Source organism: Octopus bimaculoides, chromosome 2 (genome assembly GCF_046866305.1).
Source record: "Octopus bimaculoides isolate indiv1 chromosome 2, ASM4686630v1, whole genome shotgun sequence".
NCBI classification, from domain to species: Eukaryota; Metazoa; Mollusca; class Cephalopoda; order Octopoda; family Octopodidae; genus Octopus; species Octopus bimaculoides.
In genome coordinates this window covers 131,984,522-131,995,869 of record NC_142929.1, presented here as the reverse complement: position 1 = coordinate 131,995,869, position 11,348 = coordinate 131,984,522, and positions in this window count along the sequence as shown.

Sequence of the window (11,348 nt, the reverse complement as noted above, 5' to 3'; positions counted from 1 at the left end):
CAGACCGGCGAAGAGAATTTGAGGGTGGCAGCAGCTGAAAACCGAGCCCGCAGAAAAGAAATGACAGCCAACAGACCGGATTCAACGTATGGGTGTGACATCTGCAAACGAGACTGCCACTCTTGCATCGGTCTCTACAGCCACAGGAGGCGTTGCAGAAACTGAATAGACAACTTAACGGACGGATGACATCATCCACGGTCAGCCATGACCGACAGAGGCCTTAATAATAATATATATATAGAGGCTTTAAAAAACCACCTGAAGGGATAGAAAATATCCAGTGAATTACTGGTTTGTTACCTATTATTTGGCTGTGAATAGTAATATTCCTAAATTAATACGTTAAAATAAAATCTTGGTTGATAAATATTCAATTTAAAATCCAGAAAATGGGGAAGTAGCGTTAATATAATTTCTTAACTGCAAAAATTCAATATGTTCACTTACAGCTATTTCGATTTTGCCCAAACGAATTAAATTCCAGTAATTAAAACATTTTATTGGGAAAATCTGATCAGAGGAGTAACAAAGATATATCGTTAGGTTATTAAATGTTATTCTTCCAAAACATAACCTAACAATATGTCTATTTTACTCCTCTGATGAGATTTTGCCCAACAAAATGTTTTAATTACTGGAATTTAATTCTTTTGGGCAAAATCGAAGCAGCTGCAAGTGAACAAGTTGATTTTTGCAGTAAAAAAATTATATTAGCGCTACTTCTCCATTTTCTGGATTTTAATTGTGAGATTTATAAATAGTAATTTTCTAATTTATAATTTGATCTGACTCATAGTGTGTGTATCATGCGTTTCTGTGTGTGTGCATAAAGAAAATGAAATAACAAAGGAATAAGCGATTATCTTATAAACTGCATTAGCTTACAGCTGTTTCTGCTATAAAATACAGTGGACTCAGAGCAGAAACAACGGAAAGTTAATGAAGTTCATAAGATAATCGTTTAATCCCTTGTCATCTCATTTTCTTATTTCCGCTTTGTACTCCACTAACGATTGAGACGTTTATGCATATTGAGTTCTACACCAGGTTATTAGTCTCGCCATGATAGTTAGCAAGATGAGACACACATAAGAAAGAAGAAAGCAAAGGACCACTGATGAGGTCACAGATGTGTGACGAAAGAACTCTGGCCGAAATAGGATTAATGTAATATAATGTAATATAAAGCTGAAGCAAATTAACACCAAATATACAGTGCGTGTGTTTTTATTGGCTAAACTGGCAATATGACCATCCCCAAGTCCAACAATATATATATATATATATATATATATATATATATATATATATATATATATATATATATAATAGTAATAATAATACATAAATTATATGTATATGCATATATGGGTACAGCACGTAACCAACTATACAAACAACATGAAATACGTAAACAAATGAGTTAAATACGTAAACAACGAGAGAAAAAATGGAAAACAGGACAAGTAAATACAGAGAAAGGACCCTTCATCAGTTGTTGGTTGTCTATCAACTCCTCATTTCGAGCATTCAACGATAATATGAGACTTCAAAGACAGTTCCTCCCATAAATTCTAAAATAAAATTTAGGATTTATGGAGAGTCAAAGTTGGGAACAAAAACAGGACAGTGAAGACATACAGGGAAGCGAACGAAAACAAACATGAAGGGTCGTTAGACCAGAACGAGAAGAAAATAGTGAACGCTAGGAGAAATATTTTCTTTGAAAAGAGAAAAGATAGAAGAGAGAGAAAAAACGTCCAGTCTTTTGAGCGTCCGTTCAGGAAAAGAAAGATAATCACGTGAGAAAAAGAAAGATGGACGATGGTCACGTGTGACCAACGAGAGAGAGAGAGAAAGAGAAAGAAGGGAGAGAGAGACAGATAGAGAATGGTGAAAGAGTGAGGGGAGAAAAGGGAATTAGGGAAGGACAGAGGAAGAAAACAGTGTAGAGTCGCATCAAAAATGTGAATGTTAACCTACTTGTAAATGGATGCGTGGCGTCCATTTACAAGTATGTATATATATATATATATATATATATATATATATATATATATATATATATATATATATACTAGTACAGGTACCTGCCGTTGATCGTGTCAAATGGCATTGAAGAATTAGAGTTTCCTTTTATGTTTTCTCTTATGAACTAGAATACCTATGATTCGAATTTTATCAAAATCGGAGATTAAAAATTTTAATGGCGGTTCTTTTCCTCTTTACACAACCTAACAAAAATTCTAATCATGACATATTTATCACATACTACTCATCTTTATGGCCAGGTTCCAAAATCCAAATCTTATAAAACCCGTTCAAAGGATTTTGCTCCTGAAAAATTGTGCACATGGAGCACGAGGAGATCTAAAATGATTTTATTTATTTCAGAGCCACCATGGCAAATAAAATGCTAACACAAGAAATGAAAATACATGCAGCCATTGCTGGTATATGTGCTGAATATAATAATGTAGAAATTTTCAACTTTCTAAGTGCTGCAAAATCCTTAGTAGACAAAGTTGGAATGGAAGTGGAAGCCTCTGGCAGGAATGCCTCAACTGTATCAGAAACAAAACGCACCCTAAGCGTTCGAACACTACAAAGACACCACAAATCATTCAACGTGTTCAAAACTATTGATGATGATTGCATAAAAATCAATGAGGGCTATCACCAAAAGCCTCCAGGGTTGGAGTGGACTATCGGAACTGTGGTGCACGAGGACATTCGATATGGGTTGCATGCAAAGGCAGAATAAAAGCGTTTGATCCGTGGCAAGCAATTGCTTAAGCTTAAAACACCTCACGGACATGGTATGTTCTTCTCTGATGAGATAAACGTCGATCATAACTAATAGTTTAATTGGAGGAGTGGTTACATGCAGATAGTTAAGCGTAAATCCTCCTGATGTTCCCAGAGTGATGCAGACTAAATTTCCAGGAACGGTGATGGTTTTAGGTATGGTGGGTAAAGAAGATCATGTCATACCACCTGACATCTTTTCACGAGTCTTCGAATTAAAACTGCTGGATGCGTTGAGATGCTGGAGACAGTTGTTAAGCCCTTCATGGATGAAGTATGTAGTAAAAGGCTATATGTATTTCAACAAGACTCAGCACTTTCTCACGAAGCCCATGTAACCCCAAAATGGATGTCAAACAATCTTTACAGTCATGCAACACAAAACTTGTGACCTCCATACTCGGCATATTTAAATCCCACAGACTACTATGTTTAATACGTTCTTAAAAGAGCCACTGATCCACATCCTAACAATACTATAGCTTCGCTGAAGGCTACCATTGTCTAGATCAGTTGTTCCCAACAGTGGTTCCTAAACCTTTTATCTAAATGAGTTTTCCCACGTACCCCTTTTAATATGCTTATATTTATGTGTGTGTATGTACATATGTATATATATATATAAACTGGGGGTCCGTGAGACAAATTCAAAATTTCATATGTATATATATATATATATATATATATATATATATATATATATGAAATTTTGAATTTAGTTCATGGACCCCCAGTACTACCTTTGCAAACCACCAGGGGTCCGCGGACCCCAGGCTGAGAACCACTGGTTTAGATGATATCCAATATGAATAAGGACCAGTTAGTGCAGGTATGTCAGCGATTCCGGTCCCGCATTAAAGCTGAAGGCGGGTTCATGAATAATCTTATAAGACTTATAAGAAATGTTATTGAGAGTATACTCTTTTGCTTGTTTCAGTCATTTGACTGCGGCAATGCTGGAGCACCGCCTTTTAGTCGAGCAAATCGACCCCAGGACTTATTCTTTGGAAGCCTAGTACTTTTTCTATCGATCTCTTTTTGCTGAACCGCTAAGTTACGGGGACGTAAACACACCAGCATCGGTTGTCAAGTGATGTTGGGGGGACAAACACAGACACAAACACACACACACACACACATACACATATATACATATATACGACGGGTTTCTTTCAATTTCCGTCTACCAAATCCACTCACAAGGCTTTGGTCGGCCCGAGGCTATAGTAGAAGACACTTGCCCAAGGTGCCACGCAGTGGGAATGAACCCAGAACGATGTGGTTCGTAAGCAAGCTACTTACCACACAGCCACTCCTGTGCCTACGTATGTGCACAATTTTTTTAAAGCACATTGGTTTTTGTAAGATTAGAATTGTTTTATTAAATTAAGTATCCCTTCAAACTATTAAATTATCAAGTATACCTCTCACACCCTCTGTATATGACTGTATGATCATTTGTTCGAATCCTGGATCGGAAAGTATATTGTGTCCTTGAGAAAGACTTCGTTTCATGTTGTTCTAGTTAATCCATCTGTAACTGAGTACTAGTCAGAGTGCTGGTGCAGCACTCTCTACCTCCAGCTATGATATCCAAGATATTTTACGACAGCAAGGGTTTAGAGATGGAGAGAGTACCTGTTTCTGCCCGCAAAAACATAAGGTATAGTATATGCTAGGAAGAGATATTCACTTGCGAGTGATAGAGGACTGTATTATGTAACTACACGTACAGGGCTGTAACCCACTTTACAAAACCTCCGGTTAAGAAATCCCGCACTTGCAAAAATTGTAATTTATAAGCACAAAATTTTGTGTACGACCTCTATTTCTACCCTTAGGGAAACTTGAAAACTAAAATCACGAAACATATTTATGTATAAAAACTTACTCAGTTATAAAATAAATTTGGTTTGACACTTTGATACGCCCTGCCACTCCTCTCATTAGATTTCTTTCTTCAATCTCTGTAAATTTTTGTTGCTTGCAGCCAACCAATTCAATTATTTAAATCATTTTTCTTCTGCAAGAATTTTTTTTATTACTCTTAAAATTCTTTCCTTGTTCAGCCTCCATCCTGTTTGCTCATGCACCAGTTCAGATGACCTTGTTTTTTTAATGTTTTCAGTATTCTTTCCAATGCATCTTTGTCCGTTCTTCCACCTTTTTGTGGCACATTTCATCTGAGCTGATCACAGAATTTCCACCCACATATTACCATTTCATTCATTTTGGTATCACACCTCCAGTCCTTCCTTTTCCGTTATTGCATACCAAGCAATAAAGTTGTTTTTTTTTACAACTCAGAACATCTCTTATATCCTAGTGTTTTTACTTTAGTGGTTTTACATTTTGTCTGGCTCTACTTATAACTGAATTTAGTCCCAGATTCATATAGTATAATGCATTGCCTTTATCCAAGATGACTAGAAAGAAGCCATCAAGTGGAAGTGAAAGCAACAGTGCAAACAGGAGTCGTAGAGGTATCACGTTAGACGTTAAACTTGATATTTTACAATAGATTCCAGCGTAGAAAAATCCAACCACATTAGAAATTATCAAAACTTGCAACGTGTATAGCAGAAACAATAGAGAATATTAGGTCAAGTACTCAAACATTTGCAACGATAATTACATGTGTGTCATATCTTTAAATAAATTTGATATGATGCTTAATACGTAAATGCTTCTGAGCGTGGATCGACGAATGAATGTAAGAAGCCGATAAACACAATGGTCATTCAACTAAAAACTAAAAGTTGATACAACTAAAAAGAGGAGGTGCAAATTCTGAAAAAAAGCCCTTTAGGTATTAAAGAATTATTTGGAAGTTTTAAGAGGCACATTAAAATAACCGGTAAAGCTGTCAATGTTGATACACAAGCTACTACTAATTACTCCGAGGAGCTGAAAGCGGTTTAACACCAGAACAATCGACAATTTTAAGAAAACTATTTTTTTTCTCGAAATACGTTTGTTACAGCTAATTTTGCCCTTCTGTTTACTGAAGGGCAAATGTTTAGTGCGATATGTAATATTATCAACAATACAGTGCTACGTTTAGACAATACACTAAACCACACAACTTAAATGATGTTCTTATAATGTAAGAATAGAATACATTCACAAGAACATACAACTTATTTAATTCAGCCAATGAATTTAAGCGAGATAGCTAACTTCAATACGATATTACCAAGAACTAGAAACAACTCATACAAGGAACTGAAGCAACTCAAAAACACAACCAACAGATTTTAAATCAGTCTTCGAAAAGGATTGTAATTATTTTGGCCTTTATTTGAACACCAAATCAGTTAGATTAAGCCTAGCACAGCTGTTGAGCGCTTTGGGACTTTTGAAATGGTACACTTGTAGAAATTTAATTTCATGTTGATGACAGAATTTATTCTCGCAAGATGCAACAGACGATTTTTGAAACCTTTTAAGTCTAGTGTTGAATTTACGCCATAGGAAATAAAGTTCAAAACTACTGGAAAAATTCACCACTATAGATGTTATGGAGATAATATTGCCGAGCCAAGGAATGGAGTATAACACTCAGCTAGGAAAGGTAATTTTAAACATATTTGACTAGACTTTATCAAGTGGTTTGCAGGTTTTCTGCCAGATTTAAGTCGACATTAAGTTCGGCAAGATATGACACTGAAAAATAATGTAGGATATGAAGAGGTCTTGCAGATGATGTGGTCGAGTCAATAGAGTTCGACAGAGAATGTTTTTTCCTCTATGAAAAACTGATGCCGTTAGAACAAACGCAAACTGCAAGCCAAGAAGGTGATATAAGGTCCCACCCACTCCACTTTAAATGACCGCAAAGAATATGTCTAGTGATTGGCATTTATAGAAAAAAATCTACTAGGCTTTTGTTAATAACCTTAATCATGAATATGACATCAAAAATACATGAGAAGTTCAAAATGAGTTTCATTTCTACACTAAGCCGTACAAAGACACGGTACACCGTGATAGTCAAACAACTTCGGATTAGTTCTCCAACACTCAAGCAGATGCTAATCGTGATGATTTACAAGGCTGGGAATAGTAACTGTCTTACAGCCCCATTGTATTGCACCATCTTCCTATCCCATCACACAACAGTCGACATCTTTGGTAAAACTACATACTCTGTCTACTATAATAATTCCATCATGAATTTCTCTTCCAAACGTTTTTCTTTCTCCCATACATACATCTTATGTCATTTGTGTTTAAAAATTGCTATTTTCATTCATAAAAGTGTTTGTCCTACTTGTTTGTTTGTTTTCCTCAAAAAAATACGTTCAGTTGGAAATCATTTGTTTCCTGCTACAGAATTCGGGATCTTTTGCAGGAATCTACTCTTCTGTAACCGGAGTGTGCCACTGCACGGTTGTGTGGGAGGGAGAAAAAAAGGAAGTGAAAGAGAGAGAGAGAGGAACAGAAAGAGGAGGAGAGAGAAGAGAGAGAGGTAGACATGCGTTCATACATACACATACATACATACACATACATACATACATACATACATACATACATACATACATACATACATACAGCTTTATATATGCGTATGTCATACATACATACAGTTTTATATATGCGTATGTCATACATACATACAGTTTTATATATGAGTATGTCAAGATATGCAAGCATTTGTATGAGAAGACATGCATAAAATAAAACATACAAATCTGCACGTATACATACATACATACATACATACATACATACATACATCGTTGTTGATATTGAAATTCTAATGAAGGAGCATTGGATCTAGGTTAGAAACCGACTCTTTCTGTATTGGCAAGAAATGACACACATACAAGTAGCTTTTATATATAAATAGAAAAGTAAAATGGATATCCTCCTAAGCAGACCGAGTGCAGATATGAGTAGCACATGGGAACCGGTATTAAGGAAGGATCGGAAAATATAATATTTATAAACCCTAAAATTCACTCCATAATTGCCCACGGGCATATAGCGTAGTAGTTAAGACTGTGGGCTTCTAACCTCAAGATTCCGAGTCCGGAATAATAATAACATCGAAAAATACCTTAGGAATGAAGACCCAGGTTCGAAATATTCCCAAGACACCTGGTGAAGGCTGGAGAGTATATCAGCCGCAACATTGTGAGGACAAATATCCATCAAATGTAAATAATGTAAACAATGTACATAATTCCTCACCTCCCAAATATAGAACTGTATTGTCTTGGGTTCTGCTTGACATTTTGATCAGCGTCCTTACCCATTAACCTATGGCGACTAAAGTCTTGTAAATGAGATTCGGTAGATGGAAAGTACAGATGCTCTCATTGAATGGTTTTTACTAGTAATTCAATGATACAGCCTTATCACACTGGATCGGCCATTCTGTTAATACTTGAGAATTATGCTAATGATTCATGTACTTGTAGAATGTTTCACCATTTACAAGGTTATTCAATTGATGAAGTTTCCAATGATTGAACAGAATCTTTTTTCGTAATACCGACGGATATTCATTTTACTTTTCTATTTATATATAAAAACTACTTGTATGTGTGTCATTTCCCCAAGACACCCGATGAAGGCTGGAGAGTATATCAGCCGGAATGTTGTGTTAACAACAAACAAGATGAGGACAAATATCCGTAAAATGTAAATAAGAACCCAAGACCTCATAGCTTTGCGTCTACACATTATATGTATGTGTGTGTATATGTGTGTGTATGTGTGTGTGCGTGTGTATGTGGTGCGTGTATGTGCACAGATTTGCTTCCATACATCATCAGTGATGTTTCCTGGGGTCATTCAGTAATCGGACAGCCTCAGGCAGGTAATTTAGTAAGGGTTGATCAGACCACAGCATTTATCCAATCACCAATACCTTGATGGTGCTGCCCCATCTAGGCTTGCACCATCCGACCCACAGCCACCTTGAGGCAGTGTATATGTACACACACATACTCTGGTACATGCTCATACACATGTGCGTGTGTATGTACATACACATCTTTTCTCTAGCTCTTTGACTTTGAGCGGAGTCTTGTCACTTCCACTTCGGCACACCTAGCCCCGTTGTTTCTCTCTTTTTTTTTTTCAGATATGTTGTGTCCAAACACCCGAGTCCTGCACTAATTCTTCTACAAAACGCCGAAATCTCTGTTCTATACATGTCTTTCTTGCAGGTGTCGATTTGCAATTGTTTAAGAGGAACTTTCTTGATATTAATCTCATCAGTCTTGGAAGACCTCAGAAAACCATAGGTGCTGCCCCTTCCACCAAACTTGCCAGTAAATGTGTGTGTGTGTGTGTGTGTGTGTGTGTGTGTGTGTATGTGTGTGTGTGTGTGTGTGTGTGTGTGTGTGTGTGTGTGTGTGTGTGTGTACTTGAGTATGCATATATGTTTGTATATGAGTATATATGTCTACTTGAGAGGGTATTCTTAAAATTTCTTAGTTCATCCTAGAAGGAAATAACTTAGAACGATAAACATTACCTGTTATTCTACTTATTCATTCAGCAGATCAACACACTGCCTGCAGATTGTTTCTCAAATTCTTCCCCTCTAAAACTAAAAAAAAATTCCATTTACTGGTCCTTGAAATGCTGGTCTGCTGAAGCTATCACCTGACAGCCATCGGAAAAATTTGTTCCTTTTTAAGCTCATTTTTAAAGTAACAGAATAGAAAATACTCTGATGGAGCTTCATTTAAATGGTCAATACACTCAAAGCCCACATTATACCCGTTGTCTTGCTTAGTCTTCTGAGCCATGTGCATGCCCTTTAACAACAAAACATACTCCTGTAACTTACGTCGTCGTTTTTCTTTCAGCACTGACTTCAATTGGAACAGGTGGTTAAATAGTATTCTACTTTCGTTGTTTAGCCCTTTTGAAAATTGTCATCAAAATCCTATCCTAATGCACAAAACATTATCCACGATCTTTTCAAACAGATATTTGGGCTTTGAATTTTTAGAGCCGTCGAGAATCCACGTCTTACTACTCCATTAGTTGTTGCTTAGTCTCCAGATCACAGTGCTGTAACCACGTACCAGTAATTGTGGAAAGTAGTTTCAAAAAGTGTTCACGATATCTCTGAAATTGCTGCAAAACCATTCGATTTCGTTTCTGGTCAGTAATTAGGCATTTTGGCACCGATAATACATTACCCAAATGCTTTTGAATTATGTACCCAACGAGTTTTCCAGATACCTCAGTGTTTCAGCAATTTATCTGACTGGACATTATCAACAATTTCAGGAGTTGTCGTCATTGATGGCCTCAAAGATCGCTCTGCTTCTACAGACTCAAAATCCCTACACGGAAAGTTACCACACCACTTCTTAACTGTCGTGGAAATGATGAGCAGCTCGCAGCCAATAATATAATCATGGATTTCCTTTTATGCTTTCTTATGCAAGGACAGGAAATTCATGATAGTTCTAAGTTTGGCATTTGAAAGCTCTACATTTCTCGTTGGCATGTTTAAGTTAATGACGTTAAACAGTTTTAATTACAGTTACATGAATGCATAGTTGCACTTTACACCATAAAAGAACACTTTTTCCAGCTGCAGTGAATGATAAATTCCGGTTTGGAGAAATGGGTTAAACCGAAAACTTTACAGTATCCTTCAGTGTTTGTTCGTGAGTGTGCGTGTATGCATGCGCGCGCGTGTATATGTCTTTTTACATGTCTGCGAGCATGTACGTAAGATGGAATTTATGAATGGCTGATTTACGATTTTAAGACAGGCTAAAGGTAACCAGTATATACGTCCGAGGTTATATATGTTATTCGCCTAGTCCCAACGTGGACTTCATCCTTACTGCGGAGGAAATCAGAGAAACTACGCTCCGACTAGTGAAAGACGAACGCCTCACATTCGAATACTTATTTGTGTGTGTGTGTGTGTGTGTGTGTGTGTGTGTGTGTGTGTGTGTGTGTGTGTGTGTGTGTGTGTGTATGTCTGCCTGTCTCTCTGTCTGTGTATACATATATGCATATATATATATATATATATATATATATATATATATATATACACACACACACATACACACACACACACACACACACACACACACACATATATATATATATATATACATATATATGTACACTCACACAAATACTCAGCGACACACGTATACACATTTGTTCATGCATCTCTGTCTTTCGCATTCTCTTGCTCTCTTTCTATTATTTTTATAATTTTTTTATGAATATTTTATTTTAGTCTCATGATAGTCAAATTACCAAATGGCTTTTATCTGAGTAGGCTGATGTATGCTTAAGTGTGTGTGCGCGCGCGCGCGCGCGTGTGTGTGTGTGTTGTGCGCATGTGAACGCCTGTGAATAAATTAGCACTCGTGGGTGTACTCATCACAATAGGACAAAAAATATATATGTTTTATAATTGTTTATGTGTACGTGTATATGTATTCCGTATGTATATGTGGTTGTGTGCACCCATGACCATGGAGAATCCTTGGAATATTTACAAATATTTACCGTCCCTCTTGATGGATTTGTGT